This window comes from Rana temporaria, chromosome 3 (genome assembly GCF_905171775.1).
Source record: "Rana temporaria chromosome 3, aRanTem1.1, whole genome shotgun sequence".
NCBI classification, from domain to species: domain Eukaryota; kingdom Metazoa; phylum Chordata; class Amphibia; order Anura; family Ranidae; genus Rana; species Rana temporaria.
The window spans coordinates 293245136-293263743 of record NC_053491.1 but is presented as its reverse complement, the minus strand read 5'-3'; positions in this window follow the sequence as shown (position 1 = coordinate 293263743).

Genomic DNA, 18608 nt, shown 5'->3' with positions numbered 1-18608 from the left:
CCTTAAAGTAATCTTTTTTTTTCTTAAAGTAAAAATAATGGGCAAGATTCAGGAATAATTCCGGCGGCGTAACGTATCCCCTTTACGTTACGCCGCCGCAAGTTTTCAGCGTAAGTGCTTGATTCACAAAGCACTTGCCTGTAAACTTGCAGGGGCGTAGCGTAAAGCCGTCCGGCGCAAGCCCACCTAATTCAAATGGGGCGTGTACCATTTAAATCAGGCGCGTTCCCGCGCCGAACGTTCTGCGCATGCTCCGTTAGGAAATTTCTCGCCGTGCTTTGCGCGAAATTACGGCGCCCCGACGTGTTTTTTGAACGGCGACGTGCGTAACGTACTTTCGTATTCCCGGACGTCTTACGCAAAAAAAAAAAAAAATTGAAATTCGACGCGGGAAGGACGGCCATACTTTAACATGGATGCTCTAATGCAGGGGTCTCAAACTGGCGGCCCTCCAGATGTTGCGAAACTACAAGTCCCATGAGGCATTGCAAGGCTGACAGTTACAAGCATGACTCCCACAGGCAGAGGCATGATGGGACTTGTAGTTTCGCAACAGCTGGAGGGCCGCCAGTTTGAGACCCCTGGTCTAATGTTACACCATCTAAATAGGACTCGTAACTTTACGACGGGAAAAGCCGACTAGCGACGACGTAAGAGAATGCGACGAACGCGCGTACCTTCGTGGATCGCCGTAATCAGCTAATTTGCATACCCGACGCTGGAAAACTACGCAAACTCCACCGAGCGGCCGGCGGAGAATTACACCTAGGATCCGAAGGCGTGCAAAGCCGTACGCCTGTCGGGTCTTTGCCAAAAGCCGTCGTATCTTGGTTTGAGGATTCCAAATCAAGATACGACGCGGCAAATTTGAAAGTACGCCGGAGTATCAGCAGATACTTCGGCGTACTTTTTCTGTGAATCTGGCCCAATGTTTTTACTTGAGCTGTGCAACAATATTGCACAGAGCGGTCCCTTGCTTCTTCTATGGAGTTCCGTTCCAGGAGCTGTCTGATCCTTCTTCCTGCTGATACCCCCATAGCAAGCCGTTTGTTATGGGGGCACTAGGGTGACCACATTTCCAAACAGCCATTCAGGGACCCCCTTTCCAAAAATCAGTTTGAGCTGTAATGAATCACAGCACAGCTGGGGCAGGGGATGTGCGCTCTACCCAGAAGAACTGATCACGTCCCCAAAAAAGGCAGCCCCATCGCCACTTTACTCATTGACAGCACTTGTCCTGACTGGCCGAGACCCGTTTTACCTTGTTCCACTGCTGGCTTTACACTGCCCTGCTGTGATTAAACACAAGAAGTGGAATTTATGATTTCTCCAATCACAAGAAAGGGGGAGGATTGTGCCTCTCCAGACATTCCCGGCCTGGACAAGTGCTGTCAGTTAGTAAAGCGGCAATGTGGTGGCCTTTTTTGGGGGCAACAGATAGAGGAGGGAGGGGAGTGAATGTGTCAGATTAATTCCGGGACACTATATTGTCCTGGAATGAAGGTGCCTGGGACAGACCTGCAAAATGTGGGACTGTCCCAGGCAATCCGGGACACGTGGTCACCCTAGGGGGCACCCATGTGGGCGTTCTCCTAAACCGGGCTGTGTGTGGCCACACCCCCCACTCTCTCCTCATGGCTCCTGCTGCTGACTGTGTCTTTCATGCAAAACCATAAAGTCAGTAGAGTGGTGCAGTAGACGGGACAATGTCAGATTGTGAGAGGAGGCAGGTAAGTGTTTAGGGTTGGAGGGAGAGAAGAGCTAGTGGAACTTTTTAAACAAATACAGGCAATGCAAAATGTTTTACCTTTAGAACCAATTTAAGCATTAAAATGGTAGAAAACACTCACATATACCCAGTGCAGTGATATCAGTTGATACACAGGGATGAAACAAACCCTTCTACATAGGTTGTACCTTTTTATCTGCAGCCATCTATCCTCTACAGCCACTCAGGGTCCAGAATTGACATAACATCTCTCAGCTATGAAAAGCAGGAGGTGGGGATCTGAAGTCTCAAACTGTAGATCTCAGTGAGGAGAGCTCTGTGCCTTGAATGGAGGGAAGGGTTACACACCCCCCTCACCCCTCTCCTCACAGTGTATAGGAAACTGTACAGCTGTGGCTGTCAATCATAGGCTGTGTGTTGGTGTTAGAAAAAGCTGTCAGAAATTACTCATGCAGATAACAGAGGAAGTGTCAGGAAGGGCATGCCAGCCTCCAAGATGGCAGCCGTAGAAGACAGCCTAAAGCCTCAGTTCCTGTCAGAATACCATTGGTGCGTCTGTGAGTGCCCGTAAGCACACATGCATGTGCACGCACATGCGCGTTAACGTGTACGCACAGTAGTACGCGCACGCGTGTGCACCCTGTGACAGTCCTTGGCACCAAACAGGCTATTTAAACTGGGTCAGTACCCAGACTCAATGCTGTCTGCTCTACAGTGTTCCCGTGTGTTCCTGTTACTAAGTATCTGATACTTGTTCCTGTTACTTAACCCTGATTTTCCCTGACGTTCCTGCTTTCTGCCTGCACCCGACCCGGCTTGTCTTGACTCTGCATCTGCTCCTCTGCCTGTGGTGTTCCAGTACCTAGTCAGTTCCTGCTATCTGTTGACTGTGTTCCTCCACAGTCTCTTCACGGGTCCCAGTCCACCTCCATTGTCTTTTAATCATTCTTTATTTGATTTTAAACAGCAAAAACAGAAATTCACAGAAACCTAAGAGGCATTCCTCCGGTTTAGCCCCATCAGTTCATATATAACAGAAATAGCAACGTAAAATTCACAAAAACTCGAAAACATTTTTCGATCATATCGTTCTCCATATGTAAACGGGGAGAAAGAAACCATAATACATTTTAGATAATCTTATCTTATACTAATTTCCTTCCCCTCCATCAGTCATCCGAGGTCGACTCTCTACTTAATTAGTACCATCTTTGCCTCAGTACAGTTTTGTCCCGATCCCACCGGGAAACCCATGTCCCGCCGGAATTGGGGCAATTAAACTGTCTCTCTCTGCTTTGCTTTGCTTTACCTCCCCTAAAAGCCCCCAATCCGTAACGTAACCCCAGAGCAAAAACCAATACCAAAACAAACAAACAAACAAAAAAAAATAAAAAATTCTCCTTCCCTTGTCTCCCCCCCCCCGGACCCCTCAGCGACCCCCCCTTCAATCCACATCCATCAGGGCCTTCCTCTCTTCTGAATATCTAAATATATTCCACTCCGCCCACGTTTCCAAGTATACCTTCCGCTTCTGCCTTGAAGTCCATACCAGGTCCTCCATTCTATTCAGGTCTTCCACTCTATTAAGCCACATCCTTATAGTTGGAGGCCGTGTCTGCTTCCACAACCCTGGGATGCACGCCCGGGCCGCATTTAGAAGATGACATACTACTGATTTCCTGTATCGCCTCCCTGACATCTCCATATTCTGCAGAATAAAGAAAGACCACTCGTCTGGTAGTTGTTCCCTGCTAAATCTTTGCGTTATTTCCCGGACCTTACTCCAGTAACTTAGGATCTTAGGACAGGCCCAAAAAATATGTATTAGGGTTCCTCCTTTCTTCCCACATCTCCAACATCTGTCTGTCATGTCTGGGTAACATTTATTCAATATCTCCGGGGTCCGATACCACTGTGATAAGATTTTATAATTCATCTCTTGTGTCTTTACACACATGGATGATTCGAAAATATTCCCTATTATCTTAGTCTTTTGGTCTTCTGTAAAAGGTCTTCCCAGTTCGCGCTCCCATTTATTAAAGAAAGGTATCTGAGAATCCTCTATTGGAATATTCAATAGCTCACTAATTCTTGATAGGGAATGCCGTAAAATCCCTCCCCCACTACAATATCTCTCGAACATCGTCAATCTTCGGCCATATCTAGCTGGTGGTTTTAGAGTGTCTAAGTAATGGTGCAGTTGTAAGGACCTCCAGAAATCCAATTGATAGGGCAATTCTTCCATTTCCATCTCCTGCCTAGTAATCCTTATAACCTCCCTCAAAAAATGCGATGCTTGGAACCGCCCTTGTTCTATTAACTTACTGAAAGGTCCCTTTGTCGAACCTGGTTTGAACTGCGGATTTCCCAAAATTGGGAAAAGCGGTGAGTCCTCCGTTGACAGTACTCTCCTCACAAATAGCTTATGTGCCACCCGCAAGGTGGGGGCCTATCAACGGATGCTTCTTAATATCTGTTGGGAGCCCCCGGTAACACCATGCCGCCCGCTGTAACATATTGCCACATTGGTCTTGCTCTAGCCCTGGCCATAACTTTTCTCCAGAGTGTCTACTCCAATCAATAAGTCGACACAATAATGCTGCTTGGTAATATCTATGGATATCTGGGGCCGCTATTCCTCCGTCCCGTTTAGCTAATGATATTATACGGGCCTTAATTCTTGGGCGTTTGTTTGCCCATATAAACCTATTGATAAGAGACTGTGCTTGCTTAAAGAAAGATTTGGGTATTGCAATCGGGAGGGTCTGGAAGAGGTACAGAAATGTAGGTAATATACTCATTTTGATGATGCTAGATCTCCCGAGCCACGAATGGAACCCCCTCTGCCATCCATCCAGGAGGGCCCGTGTTTTCGACAACAAGGGTACAAAATTAAGTTTAAAAACTTGTGTTAGGTCCGCCGGGATGGAGGTTCCCAAGTATGTAAGGGCAGTGTCAGACCATTTTTTAAATCTAAATTTTGATTTCAATATCCTTAGTTCTCTCCCCGGGATCGCCACTCCCATCACCTCCGATTTATCATAGTTAATCTTGAAATTTGACAACTCTCCGTACGCACTTAGTTCTTGTTCCAAATTGGGAAGGGATTCCATCGGGCTGGTCAAGCTAAACATCATGTCATCTGCGTAAGCTGAAATTTTATATTCTGTACCACTCAGAGACACCCCCTTAATACCAGGGTTCAGACGGATCCTACTCAGTAGGGGTTCAACAGTCAAAGCAAACAAGAGCGTTGATAGAGGGCATCCCTGCCTTGTCCCATTTGATAATTTAAAGGGTGGTGACAGTGTTCCATTCACTCTAACCTGAGCCGTTGGGTGTGTATAGTTACTTGCAATCCATTGCAGCATCTTTCTCCCGAACCCCATGTGTCTTAACACCGCAAACATAAATTGCCAGTTAATCCGGTCAAATGCTTTCTCTGCATCTGTTCCTAAAAAGACACATGGGGTTCGGGTGGTGCCCACCAGATGGATCAGGTTCATGGTCTGTCTTGACTCTGCATCTGCTCCTCTGCCTGTGGTGTTCCAGTACCTAGTCAGTTCCTGCTATCTGTTGACTGCTGCTCCTCCTGCTCTTTCCGGTACCGGTGTTCCTCCACAGTCTCTTCACGGGTCCCAGTCCACCTCCATTGTCATCGATCCCGCCAGGCACTTGTACGACTCTGCACTCCTGCGCCTCCTGTCCGCTCTACCAGGGGCCTCGAGTCAGAGGTGTTAGAGAGAGGCCGTCCTCTGCATATCAGGCTCTACCTCCAGGAACATGACAGTAGCAGACAGCCATGTCTGAGCCTGTGTGAGGACCCTCTCCCATGGAGGAACTTTGGCAGCACCTAGCCGAACTGACACAGGCGGTTAAGGACTTACAAGAAGGCTACACCCAGTTGGAAGGACAAACAGACCCTGTCTTCCTCTACAGCCGCCCAGGGACCTGCACAAGCATCTTTACAAGGGACCGCTTGTGCTCCTGCAGTCGTCATGCTCCCACCCAAACCCAGAGTTCCGGAAAAATTCCCGGAAAAATTCCTTGGAGAACGCAGTAAGTTCAGAACCTTTCGGAACGCATGCAAACTCTATTTCGCAAATCAGCCATGCACCTTCTATCTAGAGGCCACGAAGGTCGGCTTTCTTATTTCCTTACTTCAGGGAGAACAACAATCCTGGGCACACCATCTCCTTGAGCAGAAGGTTGAATGTTTATCAGACTTAGCTTCATTCTTTGGAGCCATGGCTCAGTTGTATGAAGACCCCCAGCAAGCAGCTTCTGCAGAAGCAGCTCTTCATTCACTTCAACAAGGCCGCAGAGCGGTTGAAGATTACGTTTCAGAATTCAGACGGTGGGGTTCTGACACTAACTGGAACAACGTCGCTTTACGCTACCAGTTCCGTATGGGCATCTCCGAACCTCTCAAGGATGGACTAGCCCGAGTAAGAGTTCCCTCTACCCTGGAGGCCCTGATTGACTTACCTATCCAAATTGATCGTCATTTGAAAGAATGAAGGTCAGAGAGAACTGCGGGCCAGTCACGTCCAGTATGGATGCTACCACGGGTGCCCAGCTCCTTCAAATCCGCTACACCGGCCCCTACCACATCCATTCCTGGCACACCAGAACCGATGAAGCTCAGCCTACTTCGCCCCTCACTCACCACCGAAGAACGCCAGCATCGTTGCCAGCAGAATCTTTGCTTGTATTGTGTGGGATCAGGACATTACGTGAGGTATTGCCCAGTTAAACCCCATAAGTGCCTCTCAGTTACTTTTCCTTCTTGAACTCCGAACTTGGCCAACAATTCTGCTTACCTTGCTCTTTCCATTTCATTACAGCTGCCAGGAGGGACTACCCAGACTCCTACTATAATTGCTTCCGGGGCCTGCAGCTGTTTTGTGGACTTATCCTTTGCTGAAAAACATCATATCTCACTAAAACCCAAAACACAGAGGCCCAGATTCTCAAAGACTTACGACGGCGTATATCCAGATACGCCGTCGTAAGTCCGAATGGGCGCCGTCGTATCTATGCGCCTGATTCATAGAATCAGTTACGCATAAACTCTGCCAAGATACAAGCGGCGTAAGTCTCCTACGCCGTCGTATCTTGGGTGCATATTTACGCTGGCCGCTAGGTGGTGCTTCCGTTGATTTCCACGTTGAATATGTAAATGAGCAAGATACGCCGATTCACGAACGTAATTATGCCAGTCGCAATTAGTTACGCCGTTTACGTAAGACATACGCCGGCGTAAAGATAAAGCTGGTCTCTAGGTGGCGCAGCCCATGCAAGTTATGAACGTCGGAACAAGCGTATCTTTTTACGTCGTTTGCGTAAGTCGTACGTGAATGGGGCTGTGCGTAGGTTACGTTCACGTCGCAGGCATTGAGCCGGCGTATCTTTGGGCGTAAATACGACATGATACGGAGCATGCGCGCTCATGCGCCGTTCGTTCGGTCATGCATCTACATGGGGTCAAGCCTAATTTAAATACAACACGCCCACAACCTGCCTACTACTCATTTACGCTACGCTGCCGTAACTTAGGACGCAAGTGCTTTGTGAATACAGCACTTGCCTGTCTAAGTTGCGGCGGCGTAGCGTAAATAAGATACGCTACGTCCGCACATAGTTACGCCGCCCTACGTGCATCTGGGCCAGAGACTTTTCGTTCCCCTGGCCGATGGGTCCACCATTAAGTCTGGGGTAGTTACTCAGGAAACAGTTCCCCTACCTGCCACTTTTACAAAGGATCGCCAAGAACTGCTGCACTTGATGCCATCGCTTCTCCTTTGTTCCTGGTCATCCTCAGCATGCCTTGGCTGAAGGCCCACAATCCCCACATCAACTGGGCCATAGAGGAAATTAAGTTTCTCTCCCCCTACTGCATCCAGCACGGCTTACGAACCCCTTGTGACCAGCCTTCTCTACTATGCCATGACACAGACTCTGAGGCCTGTCAATATGTACCCACAGTTTATCATGACTTCCTGGATGTGTTCAGCAAGAAAGGGGCAGAGACTCTTCCTCCACATCAGTCCTACGACTGTCCAATTGAACTTCTTCTTGGAGTTGAAGTCCCTTTTGGTAGATTCTTCCCTATATCCGAATGTGAACTTGTCGCTCTAAAGGACTACATCGATGATAACCTAAAGAAGGGATTCATCTGCCCTTCCACATACCCAGCCAGGGCAGGAATCTTCTCTGTAGAAAAGAAAGACCATTCATTACGGCCTTGTGTGGACTATCGTAAAGTTACGGTTAAAAAACGCTATCCCCTTCCACTGGTGCCCACACTTTTCCAGAGACTTGGCACTGCCACCATATTCACAAAACTGGATCTACAAACCTGGTCCGTATACAAGAAGGGGATGAATGGAAGACTTCTTTCCGCACACGGTTTGGGCATTTTGAATATCTCATAATGCCCTTTGAATGCGGAGGAGAGATGGGTTTGCTTTAAGAGCATATTAAATAAGGACATTAGCCAATGCATCCAATTGGGTAATAAATTTAAAAGCAAAAGTCCTGGGTGGCTTAAAGGGTGGCTTAAAGGGGTTGTAAAGGTAAAAAATGTTTTCCCTAAATAGCTTCCTTTACCTTAGTGCAGTCCTCCTTCACTTACCTCATCCTTCGATTTTGCTTTTAAATGCCCTTATTTCTTCTGAGAAATCCTCACTTCCTGTTCTTCTGTCTGTAACTCCACACATTAATGCAAGGCTTTCTCCCTGGTGTGGGGTGTCGTGCTCGCCCCTCCCTTCAGGGGGGAGGGGGCAAGAAGGAGAGTCAGGACACCCACTAACACACAGCTGCTTTCTCTATCTGCATCGTAGAGAGCGTCCTGACTCCCCTGTAGTCCAAGGGAGGGGGCGAGCACGACACTCCACACCAGGGAGAATGCCTTGAATTAATGTGTGGAGTTACAGACAGAAGAACAGGAAGTTAGAATTTCTCAGAAGAAATAAGGACATTTAAAAGCAAAATTGAAGGATGAGGTAAGTGAAGAAGGACTGCACTGAGGTAAAGGAAGCTATTATGGGAAAACTTTTTTTACCTTTACAACCCCTTTAACTTCTATGTAAAAATGCATATAAAAGCAAAAGAGAAGGCCTTCAAAAAATACAAGGTTGATGGATCATTATCAGCATTCAGACTTTATAAAGAATGCAACAGGAAATGTAAGGGTGCAATTAGGGCGGCTAAGATAGAACATGAAAGACACATGGCGGAGGAGAGCAAAATAAATCCCAAGAAATTCTTTAAGTATGTAAACAGTAAAAAAGGGACCATATTGGTCCCATAAAGAATGAGGAAGGACATCTGGTTACAAAGGATGGGGAGATGGCAAAGGTATTGAATTTATTATTTTCCTCAGTCTTCACGAGGGAATCGGGGGGCTTCAGTAACCAAAACTGCAGTGTCTATCCTCATGACACATCACAGGAAGCACCTCCATGGTTAACAGAGGACAGAATTTAAATTATACTTGGAAAACTTAACATTAATAAATCACCTGGACCAAATGGCTTGCACCCAAAGGTACTTAGGGAACTCAATCAAGTAATTGCCAGACCATTGTTCCTCATTTTTACTGACTGGAATGGTACCAGCTGATTGGAGAAAACCCAATGTAGCACTGATATTTAAAAAGGGACGAAAATACATCCCTGGGAATTACAGACCAGTTAGCCCAACATCAATAGTATGTAAGCTCTTGGATGGGATGATAAGGGACTATATACAAGATGTTAGTAATGAGAACGGTATCATTAGCAGTAATCAGCATGGATTCATATAGAATCATTCTTGCCAAACCAATCTATTAACCTTCTATGAGGAGGTGAGTTGCCATCTGGATAAAGGAAGGCCCATAGACATGGTGTATCTGGATTTTGCAAAAGCATTTGACACAGTTCCCCATAATAGTTTACTGTACAAAATAGGGTGAGTACATGGATTGAAAACTGGCTACAAGGGCAAGTTTAGAGGGTGGTGATAAATAAGGAGTACTCGGAATGGTCAGGGATGAGTAGTGGGGTCCCCAGGGTTCTATGCTGGGACCAATCCTGTTTAATTTGTTCATAAACGACCTGGAGGATGGGATAAGTAGTGCAATCTCTGTATTTGCAGACAGTACTAAGCTAAACAGGGCAATAACTTCTCTGCAGGGTGTAGATACCTTGCAAAAAGATCTGAACAAATTAATGGGGTGGGCAACTACATGGCAAATGAGGTTCCAAGTAGAAAAATGTAAAATAATGCATTTGGGTGGCAAAAATACAAATGCAATTTATACACTGGGGGGGAAACCTCTGGGGAAATCTAGGATAGAAAAGGACCTGGGGGTCCTAGTAGATGATAGACTCAGCAATAGTATGCAATGCCAAGCTGCTGCTAACAAAGCAAACAGAATATTGGCATGCATTGAGAAGGGGATTAAAGGGGTTGTATTGTTGTAAGTTTTAAGTTTTGTTTTTTATTTTCTAAATAGGTTCCTTTAAGCTAGTGGATTGTTGGTTCACTTACCTTTTCCTTCCATTTCCCTTCTAATAGCCAGATTCACGTACGGCGGCTTAAAGTTATGCGGGCGTAGCGTATGTAATTTACGTTACACCGCCGCAAGTTAGAGAGGCAAGTGCTGTATTCACAAAGCACTTGCGTCCTAAGTTACGGCAGCGTAGAGTAAATGTGCCGGCGTAAGCGCGCCTAATTCTAATTGTGAAGAGGTGGGAGTGTTTTATGTAAATAAAGCATGACCCCACGTAAATGAGGTTTTGAACGAACGGCGCATGCGCCGTCCGTGGACGTATCCCAGTGCGCATGCTCCAAATTACGCCGCAAAGACTCATTGGTTTCGACGTGAACGTAAATTACGCCCAGCCCCATTCACGGACGACTTACGCAAACGACGTAAAAATTGAAAAATTTGACGCGGTTCCGACGTCCATACTTAACATTGGCTGCGTCATCTTTGTGGAGGTTTATCTTTATGCCTGAAAATGCCTTACGGAAACGGCGTATATTTACTGCGACGGCCGTGCGTACGTTCGTGAATAGGCGTAACTCGCTGATTTACATATTCTAGGCGTAAATCAGCGTACACACCCCTAGCGGCCAGCGTAAATAGACAGCTAAGATACGCCGGAGTAGGAAGACTTACGCCGCTCGTATCTTAGCAACATTTAAGCGTATCTCAGTTTAAGAATACGAATTCCTACCGTCCGCAAACAAATGGACAAACAGAAAGGACCAAACACTTGAACAATATCTACACTTCGTTTTCACAAGATGACTGGGTTTCCTCACTTCCTCTTACAATAATTATGTTCATTCAGCCACAAAACAATCTCCATTCTTTGCTAACTATGGTTTTCATCCTTCTTTCCTGTAACAATTCAATACCGGAGTGCTCTGTACCTGCTGTTCTTGAAACAATGGACTTCTTTAATGCAAACAATAAACTGTTACAGGAAACAATGGCCAAGACCCAGGCCTATAACAAAGAAGTCTTTGACAAAAAGAGAAGGGGGAATTGATCTTAAATCCAGGTGACCAAGTCTGGTTAGCTACTACAAATCTGAAACTAGCCTGCCCTACGAAGAAACTGGATCCTAAGTTTTTGGGGCCGTTCCCTGTAAAGAAACAGATCAACGATGTTGCTTACGAATTGGAACTACTACTATTCTTTCAGGAATCATCCCGTGTTCCATATAGCCTTACTGAAGCCCGCTATCCTTGATCCTTTTCCGGGTCGAAATGTGGGCCCACCTGAACCCGTGGTTGTAGACAGTGAAGAAGAGTTTGAGTCGATCTGAGATTGCAGGAAGAGAAGGAATTAGGTTCAGTACCTGACTAAGTGGATGGAAGTTATTGTCGTAAAATGGGTTTGAGAACCCGGGTCTTGCCCCAGGGAACATGTATCAATGGAAAAAAAAGTTTTCTTGCCCTACTCTGTGGGGCCGACTGCCCCCGTGGGGCCCCGCTGGACTGCTGTGCCCCCTCTCAGAGTGCCATCGCCATGTGGTCTTAGGAATTGGTGCTCAGTCTTACAGCCCAGGAGTTTTTGGTTAATGGTGTGTCATGTTTTGTTATCATTTTGTATGCTCTTATGTTCTTTATCATATGGTTCTAAGTGCTCTCACCCCCTGCATCTCCACATTCATAGTTTATTTTCTCTACTGACTTACTTGTGCTCGATTTTGAATTTACTTTACTGTTTCCACCCACCCCCCGTTAGGGCGGACCTTTGTGAAGGCACCTTATGTACCTAGCAGGGGACCACTAATTATTTACGTTAGTAACTGACTATACTCCCTTTCTTACCCCCCCCTCCCTCCATCCTTTTTCTCCTCCTTGCTTTCTACTACATTCTCTTACCCCCCACCCCTTCTTTTTCTTTTCTCTTCCCCTGCCCTCTGGCCAGGAGGAACCTCCCGGTTAGGGGCCTCTCCGCGTGTTTGCTGGGGCCCTTCCTGCCCTCCAGGCGGCACCATGGGTCTCCTCAAGGTTACCTCCCTTAATGTGCGTGGCCTGAACGCACCAGAAAAACGCACGCGGCTTCTGGCTGACTTGCGCAAAGGCAAAACTCAAGTTGCCTTCCTACAGGAAACCCACTTTTGTGGTGACAGTATTCCCAAATTGACTAGTGGGGCTTTCCCAGCGGCATACCACAGTGTCTCCCCGATATCCTAGTCTAAGGGGGTTAGCATCTTATTGGCCAAATCGGTGCCGTGGGTGTTTGAGGCGCAGTGGTCGGACGTACAGGGTCGTTTTCTTCTATTGAAGGGGACCGTGTTTGATGTGCGGGTCACTTTTGCCAACGTGTACTTCCCTAATGTGGACCATCTGCAGTTTCTGCAGAGACTCCTTCCTGAGCTCCTGGAGTTCGAGGAGGGGTTACTTATTTTCGGCGGGGACCTGAATTTCGCAAAGGATCCGTCTCTTGACGTCTCGCGTGGCGCCTCCCATCTTTTCTACTCCTGACTGAAACGCCTGAAGGCGGACATACATACTTTACGCCTGGTGGACCCCTGGCGACTGCTCAATCCGCAGGAGCGGGATTACACTTTTTTTTCTCAGGTCCACCACTAGTACTCACGACTGGATTATCTGCTATTGTCGCATAAAGACCTAACTAGGGTGGTGTCCGTCTCTATTGATGTGATGTCGTTCTCGGACCATGCACCGGTCCACATGACACTCCAATTAGGCCGAGAGTCCCGGTCTCCTCCGTCCTGGAGGCTAAATGAAGCCCTGCTTCAATCTGAGGACGTTCGCTCTGAGTTGTTGACCACTCTGCGGGATTACTTCTCCATTAATGCAGGGTCAGTTGCCAATCCTCTAGTGGTCTGGGAGGCCCATAAGACGGTTGTCAGGGGCACGCTGATCAAAATAGGGGCCCGCCTTAAGCGGAAGAGAACCCGTCGCACGGAAGAACTTCTCTCCTTAATACGTAGCCTTGAGTGTTCTCACAAGGCTAGTCTTGCTCGTTCGACTTTTCAGGATCTCCTTAAAGCTCGCTAAGAACTCTGCTCGCTTCTATTCCACAAAACAAAGCAAAAATTGGCCTGGGCGCATTGTACAATGTATGAATTTTCCAATAAACCGGGCCCGCTGTTGGCTAGAAAATAATATTTTTAAAGGAAAAAGGGAAGGGGAAAACGCAAGTAGAGTCACTGGTTTGATAGGTATCCTAAATAGAAGATACCTATGTGGGGTCATCCGGTGAATAGCGGTGCTGTTACTGTAACCTTGTTGAGCATAAAGTAAATTAATGAAATAGATAAGTTGGGGGATGGGAATTAGTCTAAGAAAAAACTATAGAATTTAGATAAGAGGGTTACTATTAGTAGCAGTAATTGACCAAGAGACTTGATTAGAAATATATCAAAGTATTGAGTTTATTTAGCACAATTCGTGCGATTAAAAAGTAATCAGATATGAAATCTAATTAGTGTTTGAAGTTCCTGAACACATGTAACAAAACTGACAAGACTAACAGAGACTACAATTAACGGCGCCCATCTACGCACGCTGAAAGTTCACACATCAGTGACATGCATCATATGAGTATGACAATTTTTAAATAGCCCGATCGTAAATCATAGGGACTATATCTTAGGTGGTCATATGTGGGAAACCAAAGGTCTCACCACGTTTATAACACTATGATGTCGAATTGATGCATTATCTGGTGGGTGAACCAGTGACTAGGGAGATAGGGAGAGGGCAGGGGCGGACTGGCCTGGGTGACAGGAATGCATCTTCCCCCCGGGCCGCTCCAATATTCTTTACAAGGGCCGCTGAGCTGGTGATGATTCTGTTCTGGGCTGACACAGTCTGTGTGTTACAGAGTTCAGCCCAGCCCCTCCCTCCTCCACACGAAGCTCTAACTATCTATCAGAGGCTGGGTGGATCTATTCTGCTCTCTCTTTCCCCGCCCACACTTCTGGCAGAACGTGTGTTGTCTGTGAAGATGATATGTCGGGTGGGAAAGTTAAAACAGAGCAGTCTGCTCAGCTTCCACAGCCTTAGAAAAAAAAAAAAAAAAAAAAGTGAGCCACCTGGCTGGGACTGTCTATTGCCACCAAGTAAGTGACAAGTGAGCTTTCTCCTCCCTCCCTTCCTGCTCTCTCTCCCCCCCCCCCCCCTCTGCATATTACCAGCAGCCTGTCATTACTAGCACTGCAGCCTGTGACAGTTTCTTGCCCTCCTATGTTTTTTGATGTGGCACATGTATGCTGCAGTTTGGTCGCAATGCTGGTGTACTGGCGCTGTCTTGCTGCATGTTTCCCCCAATCCTATAGACGTCTATTAGGTTGTACATTTTTGCTGCATGTTCTGAAAGTGCACATAAAGTCCTGCATGCTGCATCTTTGGTGCAATTCCAGAAAATGCAGCAAATACACACAACCTAAAAGAAGTCTGAGGGACTGCGGCTATGGAAAACCGCAAGCACACCAGTGCAGTGGTGGCCAGTCCATTAAGGGTGCACGGACGCTGCCCCAATAATCATGCCACCCCCTATATGTAAAATTGATAGATTCCTGCCTTGCATGAATTGATCCATGGCCACCGTTCCCACCCCCTATTTAGGTGTCCGGAGGGGGTGTCACAGCGGCTGCATTTGATGGGGTACAGCGGCTGCATTTGATGGGGTACAGCGGCTTCATTTGATGGGAACAGTGGCTTCATTTGATGGGCACAGCGGCTTCATTTGATGGGAACAGTGGCTTCATTTGATGGGCACAGCGGCTTCATTTGATGGGCACAGTGGCTTCATTTGATGGGCACAGTGGCTTCATTTGATGGGGTACAGTGGCTTCATTTGATGGGGTACAGTGGCTTCATTTGATGGGGACAGTGGCTGCATTTGATATGGTACAGTGGCTTCATTTGATGGGGACAGTGGCTTCATTTGATGGGGTACAGTGGCTTCATTTGATGGGAACAGTGGCTGCATTTGATATGGTACAGTGGCTGCATTTGATGGGCACAGTGGCTTCATTTGATGGGGTACAGTGGCTTCATTTGATGGGGACAGTGGCTGCATTTGATATGGTACAGTGGCTGCATTTGATGGGCACAGTGGCTTCATTTGATGGGGTACAGTGGCTGCATTTGATGGGCACAGTGGCTTCATTTGATGGGATACAGTGGCTGCATTTGATGGGGTACAGTGGCTGCTTTTGATGGGGACAGTGGCTGCATTTGATGGGGACAGTGGCTGCTTTTGATGGGGACAGTGGCTGCATTTGATGGGGACAGTGGCTGCATTTGATATGGTACAGTGGCTGCATTTGATATGGTACAGTGGCTGCATTTGATGGGCACAGTGGCTGCATTTGATGGGGTACAGTGGCTGCATTTGATGGGGTACAGTGGCTGCATTTGATGGGGTACAGTGGCTGCATTTGATGGGGTACAGTGGCTGCATTTGATGGGGTACAGTGGCTGCATTTGATGGGGTACAGTGGCTGCATTTGATGGGGTACAGTGGCTGCATTTGATGGGGTACAGTGGCTGCATTTGATATGGTACAGTGGCTGCATTTGATGGGGTACAGTGGCTGCTTTTGATGGGGTACAGTGGCTGCATTTGATATGGTACAGTGGCTGCATTTGATGGGGTACAGTGGCTGCATTTGATGGGGTACAGTGGCTGCATTTGATGGGGTACAGTGGCTGCATTTGATATGGTACAGTGGCTGCATTTGATAGGGGACAGTGGCTGCATTTGATGGGGTACAGTGGCTGCATTTGATGGGGTACAGTGGCTGCATTTGATGGGGTACAGTGGCTGCATTTGATGGGGTACAGTGGCTGCATTTGATAGGGGGCAGTGGCTGCATTTGATGGGGACAGTGGCTGCATTTGATGGGGCGCAGTGGCTGCATTTGATGTTTTTTTCATCATTTTTTCAGTTTGCTTGTCCCCCCCCCCCCCCTTAGTAGGCACTGCCACTCCACTGAAAAGTGATCAATGCTCAGGTCACTTTTCAGAGATGAGAGAGTGGGTAACCGCTCAAAGAGAACCAGGTAATCTGATTCCTGTGGTCCGAGCCAAGGGTGCAGGCAGTGCAATCAAAATGCAGGTTAGGATGAAGGAAAAAAGCTGGGACAGCCGCACTCCAAAAAAACTCCTCCTTTAATTAAAAATCACAAAATACATGCCACAGCAAAAAACAGCACTTTTCAGAGACATTTGACAGGCAGTGAGGAGGTGATATCTAATTTCCTTCCTGACTGTTATTAACCTCCTAAATGCCAGTCCCTCCAGATATTTCACTTTGTACTCCACCTTATTTTCATTACTCTTTATAGGTATTAGATGTTCTCTCACCTTATTCTTTGCACATCTAATACATAATGAGAGTTCTGGAAATAAGGTGGAGTTCAAAGTGAATTTCTACACCTAAGTGGAGCGCCCCTTTCAGAAGATTTGAGGATATTATTAAACCCAGAGACTGGTGGACTTAGGCCATCATAAATAGATTGAAATTCTGCTGAACTGGCAGAATTTCAATCAATCAATGTGCAGACTGGTTATACAAAATTCGATCTATCAACTGACTTCAGTACAACCAGCGTGTCCTTTTTTTTCTTTTTGTCAATCACTGCTGGCTGCTATAGCTGCCGGCAGTGATCACTGTATTCTGATGGCTGGGAAATGTTCACCTCAGAGCACACAGCGACACATTTCTCTTACAGAAGCATGGAAAATCAAATGCCAGGCCTAGCATTACACATGTGTGGCTGCAACCAAGTCTGGGCACAAGCTCCTGGAAAAGCAGGAGGGTGGCCAGTAAGAGGAAAGCTGGGTTACTTACATCATATCCCTGCTGCTTCTAAATCTGCTCCACTGCCGCACCAGGCCCACAATGCCTTTAATCTGGTCCTGGGGGCCAGTGCACAGGCCTGTGCCTGCACATGCACAGCAGCGTCCACACAGAGAGAGAGACCACTTCACATTGACCGCACAGAGAGAAACATTGCTTCCAGAGAGAAATGGCAATGTGGAGCAATTTTTCTCTCTGTTCCCGGCAATGTGGAACAGTCTTTCTCTGTGCTGGAAATGTGGAGCAATTTCTCTCTCTCTCGGCAATGTGGAGCAGTCTCCCTCTCTCTATGTGGGCAATGTGGAACAGTCTCTCTATGTGGGCAATGTGGAACAGTCTCTCTATGTGGGCAATGTGGAGCAGTCGCCCTCTCTGTGCGGGCAATGTGGAGCAGTCGCCCTCTCTGTGCGGGCAATGTGGAGCAGTCGCCCTCTCTGTGCGGGCAATGTGGAGCAGTCGCCCTCTCTGTGCGGGCAATGTGGAACAGATGGATGGTGAGCTGGTTCAATGGGCCACTTGACTAGACTTGCCCCCCAGGCCTAAGGCTGCCAGCCCTCCCCTGGGAGAGGGGGGGAGGTGTATGGTATACCGTGTGTTTGTCAATACCCAGAATTGTTTAGAAATAGTGTACAATGGTATTTACAAATTTGATGGAAGTCCATGAATAATTTTAAGCCAAGAATGATGGATTTGATACTGGATAGCTGTAGAAAGTTCTGGCTGTATTAGTATCATGTAAATCAAAAGTGACAGTGATACTTTGTTGGTATAATTGGTATAAATTATGTAACTAGTATCAATATTGGTTGATCAAGCAAGAAGATCTTATAAATATTGCTAAAAGTATCCATTGGATTTTCTTTTGTAAATTGATTTCTGGTAATACAATAGTATTATTAGTATCGTTTAAATGACAAGCAAAAAATCAGGCATCATTGGGAACTGCTGTCCATAACGTATGTTAAGGTATCAGTACAATTATGCTGCTTGCTGTTATATTTCCATTCGTTACCTTGGCATAAATGCAATTTGGTCTTTGATCATCCGATCGTATATAGGTAAAATTACCGACCTGTGTTTGTTGTTCATCTAGTTAGTAACGACATCCATGGCTATATTGTAGCAAGTTTACCAGCAGGATTCAGTTGGTCCAGATGGTCATTAATGACCTTGATGCACTGATTGCGGTGATTCCCCGAGATGGCTTTTTCTCTCAATGCGTTGTTGAGGAGGCTGCACAGTAGGCGCTAGGTGGCATGTGTGCTTTAAAGCAAGCTTGCAAGTAGTTTGTCTGTCGCAAGACGTCTCCTCGGTTCCTCGGCTTGTAAGCTGTTGTTTCAAAAAAGTCGTTCCCTCGTTCTCCCGTCAGCCGGCTGAACGCCGGTTTAGGCGTAGCAGGCGTCGAGCTGTGAGGGCCCACGCGTGAAAACTTATATTTCTCATATTCTGGACTCTTCAGGGCGAAAGCTGAATACCTCGTCGGACATGGCAACAGAGTTTCGCTCCTTTTTTGAAGGGCTCTATAACCTAG